This window comes from Lycorma delicatula, chromosome 7 (assembly GCF_047948215.1).
Source record: "Lycorma delicatula isolate Av1 chromosome 7, ASM4794821v1, whole genome shotgun sequence".
Classification (NCBI taxonomy): Eukaryota; Metazoa; Arthropoda; class Insecta; order Hemiptera; family Fulgoridae; genus Lycorma; species Lycorma delicatula.
In genome coordinates, this window is record NC_134461.1 from 35,717,872 (window position 1) to 35,729,929 (window position 12,058).

A 12,058-nucleotide genomic window follows, 5' to 3' on the forward strand; every position below is an offset into this window, starting at 1 on the left:
GCATGCAAATTCCTTCCAGCATGCTTCCCTATGCTGCAGGAACCAATCACACATGAACACTGTGTTATTAATTTTACCTACCTCTATATATTTGTAATAACATGTCTTCCTCCATATTGGAGCAGCATTCAAAGGTTAATGTTTAACAAATTAAATGTTTCATTTTTTAATTTAAAATATTTAATGAAAGCAAAAAAGATTTCTGATGATGAAACTGCTAGCATAATAAATTTAATCTGAACTTTAAAAGTTTTTAATAAGTTATTTATTTGTAGTTTTACTAGCTAAAAATAAGGATATTAATTTTTATAGAAAATACAGTATTAATCACTTTACATGTTTCGTCTACATTCTTTTAGAAAAAACTCAAATTTTATATAAAACAACATAGCTCCTTCTGTATAAAAAATGTGAATAGTTTATTGTAAGTTTTAAATTACTGGCATGTAACAAACTAAAAGCTAACCTTCTGTCGACTAACACTAACCTCACTGTAAGGATTCATTTATAAACTCCATTACAGAATAATAACTTAAATTTTTGTAACGTATCTTTCAGAGTTCCTTACATGTTTCATAACTTAAATCTAAAATACTAACCTATTGTATATACACATTTCATAGTAAAATAACCCACCTTTTCAAACATAGTGAAGAAAATACTGTAAATCAAACTTATATACAGTTATAACTATGAATATTTATAATTTAAGAAAACTTGTCAAGATTATTCCTAAACTATTATATCCCAAAATACATTGTATTATTAATAATCCCCACAAGGCAAGATATTATTAGTAATGATCAACAAGAGTCTCTCTGACAAATTAATCATTATATGAACAATTTTTTTTTTCATTTTAAACACTCTGACAGCACTTGAAGAACCCAATATTTCAATCCACATTTAACAACTATAAAAATTTAACTGATAATATTAAGGGTAGTATATTATACCTAATATACTACCCCTAATATTATCAGTACAAACTATTGGGGTTAATATTTTTATTTAAACAGGATCCAAATTTAACTGCAATTTTTTTTTTTTCAATATTTAGGATTTAATAAATTCTTACCTATTTAATTTTAACCAATTAAAACAATTCTTTATTAATTAAATTTCATTTGTTGCTAATACTGTGATAAATTATTGAATTAAAAAGAACAACCATACCATCAACTAAAATAATTATTTTTGACTTAAATGACATTAATTAGTAGATCAATAAAACACGTACAAATAAACACTAGTCCTAGGACAAAACTAGAAAGATGCCACAATGTATTCTTCTCCATTATGAATTTGCAGCCATTCTCATTATTAATTAGATTAATAATACCATAAATTTCTAATTTGTTTTAATAGTAAATGTTTCTAACAATCTAATTCTCTGAATAGTTTGTAGAAGACATCTAAATCCCCCAATCAGTTATTGCTTCTTAACTCTACCCAGCTGGCTCTTGGCCAGTTACTTCGAAAGTGGATTATAAAATAGTTAGGACATTTAAAAAGGTTTTTAATAATAGCTACTGCTTTAAAAAAAATAATAATAAACTACAGTATATCTACTTTACAATATTAATATAGTAAAAGATCCACATAATAAAATCTACTATAATTTATATTATTCAATTACATAAATTGACAACATGTTATCAATTTTGTTTGTCAAGGTTTTAACACTAAACGGTTGTGTACTTGTACTGCTTGATGACTCCAATTTCTATTCTATAGTAAAGAAGAAGTAGTTATGCCACATACCATTCAATTTTATAATAAAAATATTAAAATTAAAGGACATTCAGAAATAATAATTCTTTTTTAAAAAAAAGATTGGAAAAATCTGAAAATAAAATCCATAAATTTATTAAAATAAATATGCTGGTTGGTCAAACTGGATAATATTAAACAAAGAACAAAAAATTTAATGTATCAACCAAATAATTAATAAAAAAGAAATAAATGACAGGATCTACTTAGTTTAGCATATAATTGAAGATAAAAAGTAAAATTGAATTGTTTCATCTGTCAGTATTATTAAAATATTTAAAAAAATTGATTAAAGATTTTTTTAAATATTTTCTTAATTTTATTTCTTAAAGTGCAACAAAGATATTTTTCTGTCATAGAGCAATTTAATTTTTGTTATTTTCTACCACATTAATAAAATCAATACTTAGATTTTAAACTAAACTGCAATGTAAGAACCCAGTAAAATAAAAAATAAAAATTTACACAGTAGCCATGAGCAACAAATTAAATGGGCGCTGATTAAGAAGGACTCGACTATAGTTGATTTGTCACACACATAACCATTTTGGTTTTCTCTCACTTAAGTGAATAAATCATATAATTATGTTAGCAAGTTGGTAGCTTATGTAAAAAAATGGTTTTTGTTACAAATAATAGTAGAAATTATTTACTGCTGTTATTTTTAATATCACTGCTTTCATATCTGTATATAATTCATCTTGAATTGTTAAATAGGTTTTCAAATTATAATTAATCAAATTTATTAGTATTAAGTTTGTATGAACAATAACAGAGAAGTATTTTGAGAAAAAGAGAGCTTTTTGAATAATTCCAATACTATTTGGTGATGTATCTTCCATTTTCTGTCCCTGATTTTTCAGAACCCTCCTTTCATATAGGAGGCTGTCCTTTACTACAGTATACAATGTCAAAAATCATAAATCATTTCATATTTGAAGCTATACATCCACAAGAATACTTTTGTACTAAATAGAAATTTGTCTCCAACCCACATTCCATTAAAATTTGTCTTTACAAATTCTGACATCAAAGCTCTGTAAACTAATTTCCTAGATCCCACCAGAAATCGAACAAAACTTTCAGGATTTACTTCTCCACTCTTATAAAATTGATGACATTAAACAAAGCATGATGTTTCCAATCAGTGATTCTCACTCAGTATTCAGTACAGTGATTCAATATTTCATCTTCCTCTCAACACTGCATTCCAAATAATTGAGTTTTTAAATCATAAGCATTAAAATCATAGAACCTACTCTAAAAACCACAAATATTTTTAATTTATATATATAAATTTCCCACTTGTTAATTTGCTTATTTAATTTGCTAATGCACAGAATTATATTCTTCAAGATTTCACTGTTGTGAAAATCTACTTAACTTTTTATTAAGAGTTCCTTCATTTTATTTATCTTTCCCTATTCTTCAAAACATGTAATATACCCAAAAAATTGAAATATTTTGCTGAGAACTTTATTCCTAGGGGTACTCTAAAATGATCCGATTCTCCTAATCAGTTGATGTAACTTACTAGGATTATTCTACCAATTAAAAGGCAATCATTAGATTTAAGTGTAAAGAATATCTTGCATACTGGACAGATAAATTATTTGCAGTATTTTAATCTAAATCTAGCTAACATTCCAACAATTAACATGTATCAGTTCTTAATAAAGGAACTGGTCAGTATTAAATAATTTGACCTCGAACATTTCTCTAATGCTGCTTAGGCTTTATTCACAAAAAAAAATTATGGTGATCTAGAACTAACAGTCATATACACAAATAAAGGATCACATTTATTTACAATATCCCATTTCCCAACATCTGTCAAACCCAATCATCTAAATAAACTGACTAGCTATATCTATTACGCAGAGAAAAATGTGTCTTTAGCTGAACTTTGTGAAAGAAATATATGTTTGCTGATATACAGAAACTCAATTCCAGTTCATTCGTAGGTTCTAGTGTTAAAAACTTAAATAAAAATATATAAGTGTTTAACACGTACAATAAACCTTTCACAAGTGATACTCAGGTAAAACTAAGATACAGTAAGTTTAAGTTTTGTTAAGCACAGTCAGTTAATGTGCAATAGTTTATTTTGCTTCCCTCTATATATATATATATATGAGCAAGTGTAGTGGGGATACATAGGATGGCAAGGGGATTATGCAGTATAAGACAATGTTCAATCTTTAGTCATTCTACATCACTTAACAGTGTTGTAATTATTGATTCTGACTGGACAGGTTTCAGTTGCCTGCAATAAGACACACACTCAGGCAAGTGCATATGTATGTTTTGTTCACTCTGACACTGCAACAGTGTAGTTCTCTCATCTGCATTTAAAATACCCCTACCAACCCGTGCAAAAAATACACTTACAAACTTAGGCTTAATGTACACATAATTAAACCTACAATAAATGTCAAGCAGAAAAAATATAATAAAAGAAAATATTAAATGCCAGCTGCAGATGCATTTCCATAGCAAAATACAATTACAAAATTGCACCAAATATTAGCATCTAAAATACAAAACTTGTTTCAAAGAAGGGTTAGATAACATTAAATATTTATAAATAATTAAACCTCTTTTTCAATTAATATAAATTATAATTTTCTAATTAAACATAAGTCAATCAAATTTAAATATTTATTGTCATATTTAAAATAAAAATTATCAAAACAAATTAAAATAAATAAAAAAGAATGCCTTCATAAAGTTTAATCATAAACATAGTTATAATTTCATTTTCATTTACATTAATGTATATTCAATGTATTTTTGAGATAACATTAAAAAATCATTATCACTAGATTAAAAAAAAATGTATATATGATGTTATTAAATTAGTGTGTAATGTATTTGCATAATTTTTATTCATAAATTATGATTAAGTAAAACTGTTTACTATTTATAATGAAAATTTAACCATTTATAACATTGTAATCTTAATATTTTCTAAATCAAATCTATGTAAATATGAAGGCTGTTACATAAAAGTATGATTTTTTTTTTAATAATTTCCTTTTTACCTTTTTACTTACATCTTAAATAGTACAAGTTTAAAGACATAAAGAAAGGGAAAATAAATTATGTTAAAAGAAACTTATTAAATGATAAGCATAGAGAAGGTTATGAAAAGGAACGATAAAACGGTTAAGGAAATGACAGTTAGTAGATTATGTAATGTCAAAAGAAAAATTTATAATTGTATTTAAAAAGTGATCACAGTACATTTAGGAGTAAGTTATAAAAACTTACTTGTGTTTGAGTTGGCTTCAATTCCTTGTAAAGCTTCTTTGGAAATTAATTTTAGTGTTGATGGATATGGCTATGCTGTTTAAATTGGATTTTGAAAGACCTTTGATCTTAAACTTAAGATCACACAGAATCTTGGGTAAGGCAAGAAACTACTATTACAGCTTAATAATTCTATGACCTACTGTGTTTCATTAAATACCATTTTGAATATAAGAAAAAAGGATATAAAGATAAATGTAATTAGTTAATGCCAATGACCTTGTACACCACTTCAGTGTTCTACATTCAACATTTGTACATAAAACTGATATAAGTTAAAACTGATATAGGTTACAACAAAAACTGCAGGTTTCAGTACTATTCCCAAATCTGGTGTGAATTAGATTCAAAGTTCAACTTCACAAGAACTTGGCAGTTGCACGTAATTTGTGTGGCCGAGTATTATTTTGTTGCAGAATTATTGTCTTCATGGATTGTTGAACACAACATATCTCCTAAGTTGTTTTAATGTCTCCATGCTTTGCACAGAATTTTTGGAATTCCAGAACAATGTCAAAAGGATCTTTTTTTGCAGAGGGTTGTGTTTTTAGCCTACCAGGCTGGTCCAGTGATTAACTCCATTGCAAATCAGTTGTTTAATAACTGATGTTCAAAGTCTGATGTACAAATCCCAGTAAAAGTTAGTGGCTTTTATATGGATATGAATACTAGACAGTGGATACTGGTGTACTTTGGTGGCTGGGTTCAATTAACCACAAGTTTCAGAAATAGTTGGCCAGAGTCTGTACAAGACTACCTCATTTACATGTCATACATATCATGCTCATCTCAGTGAGCCATTTGGGGGGGGGGGGGGGGGGTTGCTTAATTGTTCAATATTTGAACAGATTGCTATGTAGACATTAGGAAAATAAAAAAAGAAAAAGGGTTTTGAATTTTTTGATTGGATGTTTTTGACTGTGACCGACCATAGTGCTACTATTCCACTTTTTTCTTCTGAGCAATAATGAGGTATCCAATTCGTCTGTCACAATATTGAAAACAAAGGAATCTTCTCTCAGAACAACATTTCAGTAGCTGTATGCAGCATTCCTTTTGTTGTAGTTTGTTTTATTTTGTGAGTTTGCACGACACACTGTGTGAACAGATTTAACATTAGTTGTTGTGCAATAATGGTTTATTCTTTTGATATGCCTATGAGGTGCGACAATAAAGTAATGAGACTGATTTTTCTTTGCAAGATGTGGCAACCCTGCAGCTTGCGTAAACACACCATCTTTGACCTTGGTCTATAAGCTACTTCTAGTCCAAGCGGCACATTGATGCAACTGCTCAGTCGTGAGTTGTGCTGTAATAAGTGAACACGTGTTTGTGTCTCTCATCACAGAAATGAAACCGCAAAATATTGCGCAATGGTATGCCATTTCTTTTTGTGTTAAATTGGGTGAAAACGCGACGACAACTTATGGTAAGCTTCAGAAGGCTTTTGGAGAAGAGGTTATGTCAAGAGCTCAAGTTTTTGGTGGCATAAAATTTTTAGTGAAGGCAGAACGAATGTTGAAGATGAAGACCGCAGTGGACAACTATCAACCTCATGGACAGATGTCAACTTGACCAGGGTGTGTGAAATCGTACGATCTGATCGAAGATTATCCGTTAAAATGATTGCAGAAGAATTCAACATCAATCGAGAAACGGTTCGTCTAATATTAACTGAAGATCTTGGTATGAGAAAGATTTGTGCAAAAATGGTTCCAAAAATCTCACACAACAACAGCGAGAAACACGGAAAAATATGGCAGCCAATCTGTTAGAGCAAACGGAAATCAATCCAGATTTGTTGAGCCGTGTTATCACTGGTGATGAAGGTTGGTTTTTTCAATACAATCCACAGACAAAACGCCAAAGTTCGCAATGGTGCTCAAAGGGATCACCCAGACCAAAAAAAGCTCGCATGTCAAAGTCAAAAGTGAAATGCATGCTTGTGTGCTTCTTCGATTTCAAGGGAATTGTTCATAAAGAGTGGGTGCCTCCTGGACAAACAGTTAACCAATATTTCTACAAAGAAATTTTAGAAAGACTTCGTAAACGAGTTCTTCGTGCCCGTGACAACATTGCTGATAATTGGATTCTGCATCACGATAATGCGCCATCCCATACTGCTGTCAGTACAGCAATTTTTAACCTCAAAACAAATTTCAGTACTACCACAGCCACCTTATTCACCAGATATCGCTCCGTGTGACTTTTTTCTATTTCCAAGAGTCAAAATGGCGGTCAAGGGGCACCATTTTCAAACAACACAAGATGTGATGAGGGTCTTGGTGGATATTACAGAAGATCAGTTCCAGAAATGTTACCATCAATGGCAGAAGCACTGGAATAAGTGTGTGCAATCAGAGGGGAACTACTTTGAAGGAGACAACACTAAACATGACTAAAATGGTAAGCAACATTTTTTTTCACATCAGTCTCATTACTTTATTGTCGCACCTCGTATGTGAGTGATGATGTTTGTTGTGTAATGTGACATCATTTTGATTTTGAATAAATTCATCCATATCATTTTGATTCTGTCTCAACAGTCACAGTTTTGGTAAGCCTGTTGATCACAGCACAGTTTTTACAAATCATGGGATTAAACTGGACACAGCCATCATCATTTTCTTTTCCGAATTGATTTTGGACAATACTTAAATTTTATCACAGCAACTACTGAAGAAGACCGTGAGCTTCATAAAAATTTGAACAGCTTAGTAAAATAAGAAGTAAAATTATCTGAGCTTCACCATTTAGGATATTCATCTTTTATTGGAATCCAAAACTAAGTTAAATCCACGATGCTAGATTTTGTTTTCAACTTATTATCAGAAGACCACTCAATCACATTATTTTCTTCTGCAGCAAGAAATTCAGATGAAGCAGTTACATTAAATGGATCCAGAATTCGTGCAAATTTATCAATATTATCATTTTGAAAATACTTCTCAAAGCAGGTGAAGCTGTAATAAGTGTTCTTCAAAAATGGATTTCATACCTCAAAAGAAATCAACTCCAGTGGTGGTAAAACTTGTTGCAAAAAGTGGAAATATTCCTTACCTCAAACTTTATTCATTTTTCTTTTCCATTACTTTAGTTTTTTTATGAAAGCTAACATTTTCTCAGTCGTAAAAGGTGCATATTGCTTCCTTACAGGGAGAGATTCAGAACTTCAGATTTTTTTAAATGTTACAAATATGCTAATTTTACCAAAAAATCTTCATTTACAAATGACTATACTTGTATATTTGTGTTCCTTCTCTTTATGAAAAATATAAATTTTTTGTTACTGTTCAAATTTAAGAGACAAAACATTTCTATGAGAAAGCCTTCGCAAAGTGCTGCAGTACAAAAAAGACTTGTGTTTGGATCCCATATCCTCACATGGTTTTTTGAAAACTCTTGTCTTTAATGAACTAGTTTTTATGGTTTACAACATATTCTAAGACATGGTTCAATGTAAGACTCAAGATATTTTGATGTGAGTGTTTCCCTATGAATAACTCATGGGTACACAGACAATGCTTCAAGGGCCTTCCTTTGAATAAAAGCCTGCAATACTCCATAACAGCTGAACATAGAATGAGCACCATCAGTATGGATACCAATGCACTTAGTCCATTCCAATCTGTTTTTGGATGTAAAAGTGTCAAGGATCTCAAACATGTATTGAGTCTTTGCACTAGCAGTGATACTTTTAGTTTAAAAAAAGGTCTTCTACAATGTTATTACCATCAATAAACCGCACACAGCAAATCAAGTGACCATTATTATTATTATTATCTGTGGCCATATCCAATTGCAAGACAAATCCCTTCCTTTAAAATTTTTCACTTATTTCATCATTGAGATCCTCCTTTATAAGCTATATTCTGAGGCTAATGGTGTTATGGACACTTTTGAATATAGCTTTTCAGCAGACTCGCTGATTATAATTTTTAGAGGGCATCAAAGTTAACTTAGCATAAACACAATGATGTACAGTAGAACAACTTGGGGGGGGGGGAAGGCGACCATTGGTAGCATCCTGTCTAGTACTTCGCTTGCTTGTAATAAAATAGTATTGTCTTTTGTTAAAACAGTTTTTTTCAATACTGCTTTCACAGTGTAACTATAGTATTTTCATTACTACTTTCGCAGTTGGTGTATATTCAATTAAAATTACTTGTATAGAGTTACAAGTAATTTAGCCTCAACCAAAATCTAATTGTAGATTGGAACAAAGAGTGGCTATAAGAAGCCAGACTAAATATATTATAATGAACGTCTAAAAAAAAATTTCAAAAGAAAATCCTGTTATGTTACATTCAGAAACACAAGCTCGTGTTGCTGATTTATGTGGTGTATTAGTTAACATGGTGCAAAAAATTGTAACTGAAAAAAAATAAACTTGATGAAAAAGAAAGTATCACTTCACTAGGAAAATCTTGATAAAGAAAAAAGTTAATATCAACGATTTTCAAAGATGTGCATTAAGGAACATTGTACATAATGTTAATATAAGCCATAAAAATTATCGATGTTAAATAAGTTCTTAGTGCTTTTGAAAACAGAACTTAAAAGATTTGGATTTCCAATTTACCCATTAAGTGTTAAGAAAACTTTTATGGAATATGGGTTTTAGTTAGAAAAATACTGTTGATAACAGAGAGCTGTTAGTATAAATTCACAATATTAGTTTAAAACACGTAAATTATTATTTTCAAAATTTATGGAGGTATAGAAATGATGGCTAAGTAATTATTTTTTCTGACGAGTCAAACATTCATTCAACTCACACAAAAAGGTTTGGTCGGACTGATGACTGTTCACAGTTACAAAAAACTTATATCAAATGGACAGAGACTGATAATGGTGCACGCCGGAGGTGAAACTAGAGAAGTCCCTAATGCTCTTAATATTCAAATCGAGTTAGAAATAAGGTAATTACCCTGTCGATATTAATACTGATAACTATGAAAAATGACTGAAAACAAAATTGATTCCAAATCTTCTACCTTGTTCAGTTTTAGTTTGTGATAGTGCATCTTACCATAATAAAAAATTACACCAGGTTTGTAGAATGTAAATGCTATTAGAATGCTTGCACATTAGAAATATTCCATTGCCAGCACAAATGTTAAAAACCCAACTTTATCAATCGGTGAAGTTAAATAAAGTGTGCTATGAACAATTCTATTTTGATAAAGTATCGGAACATTACTGACACAGTGTTTTAAGATTGCCACCATACTATTCTGAATTTAACTCGATCGTTAGGGCAAGAGTAAAGAATCGGATAGCTGTAGGGAATGTTTTACCTCAGCAAAATATTTCTGAATTTAAGTAAATGGCAGAACAAGAATTTTCTGAATTAACGGCTGAAGATTGGAAATTTTGTTGAGATCATTCTTTAAAATTTGAAAAAGCATATTCAGAGACAGATACAGTTGCAGGTATGCAAACGGAAAATTTTATTATAGTGACCAATGATGAGACAGTAGTGCCGATGAGTCTGAAATGTCAGATAGCGATATGTATTATAATGTAACTGACGATTGTATGGATGGCACTGAGCCACTTGACTGACTAAAATAAAACATGGTTTATTAAAAAACAAAATAATACACTATCATCATATATTATCTACCCGAATCAATGCTATCCTATTTTTCCTTTCTGAAAAGTGAAATTGAGAATTTAAAAATAAAAGAACAAATAAAATGAAAAAAATAAAATTTCATGAAAAATAGAAACAGCGCGCTATCTGCTATTCACACGTACGTGTACTGAGTGCACCGATGGAATGCGTACACGCGTGCGGCCGCAAGCGTCGTATGTATACACCACAGACCCAATCTTACTCCCATCCGACTAGCATTCAATCACCATGCTGCGCGATGTTGCAGTAAGTTAACTTTGTTCTACTTTACATATCTACAACAGCAGGTAGATTGTATTCTGATGCCAAAACCTTTATGTACAGTTCACATTATCACACAATATTTATCAATATTTATGTAAACTAACCAATCAGCAATCAAGAAAAATATGAGGGAAAACTGTATTTTAACGTCCCACTATTACATACATAATAAATAATATTTCTATTATATTTTTTTAATGTACTTACATTTTCAGCAAGTAAAGTTTATCATTTACATTTTCATGAGAACTTAGCTCTACATGCATTGCATACCATCAAGGTGTCATAAATTTATCGAAATATCTAATTTTCTGTTGACGTCTGTCTGTAGCGACTCACGAAGTTGATCAACATGTATCATAATTATAAGGAATTTCTAAAGAAAAAACCTCTTCTTTCCAAAGAAAGAGGTTAAAGACCAATTAATTCATTCTACTACATTCGCTGATGTAGAAACTATCAATCAAATTTTTTTATAATTTGTAATAGTTTTTGTGTAGCTCGTATTTTATATTATTATTGTATTTTCTATTTGAATAGAAAACACCGAACGGCTGTTAGCCTGCCGAAACCAGTTAATACTAGAAATAACAAGACTCGCTATATCCCATGAGTTCTTCGGCGGAAGAGTGAACCGCCAAAACAAATGTTATAGGCTCTTGATTGTTTCTAAGTATCAGGGCATGTCGCGGTATCCTTTGTTTACAATCAACCAGATGTTGATTTCCTGGAGTGGGCAGTTTTTTTTACTTTTCAGACTTTGTTTTTTTTTTTTTTTTGAGCAAATTTTTTTTGTTCTTTATATATGAACAATTAAAATATGTTATAATTTTACGTAATTGTATTTATAAATATAAATAAACGTATAATTGTATTTGTAAATACAAATTCAATCGGACTTAACAAGAATATATCAATTTAATTTAAACATTCCAATTCTGTCTAAAAGTAAAAATTCATGCAGTGCATTTTTATGCTTAATTTTGTACGCGGTAAATAGATAAATGCTTTGTTTTGATCTGAAAATAAGTTTACATTATATGTCTCATCATTGTAAGATATAATGTA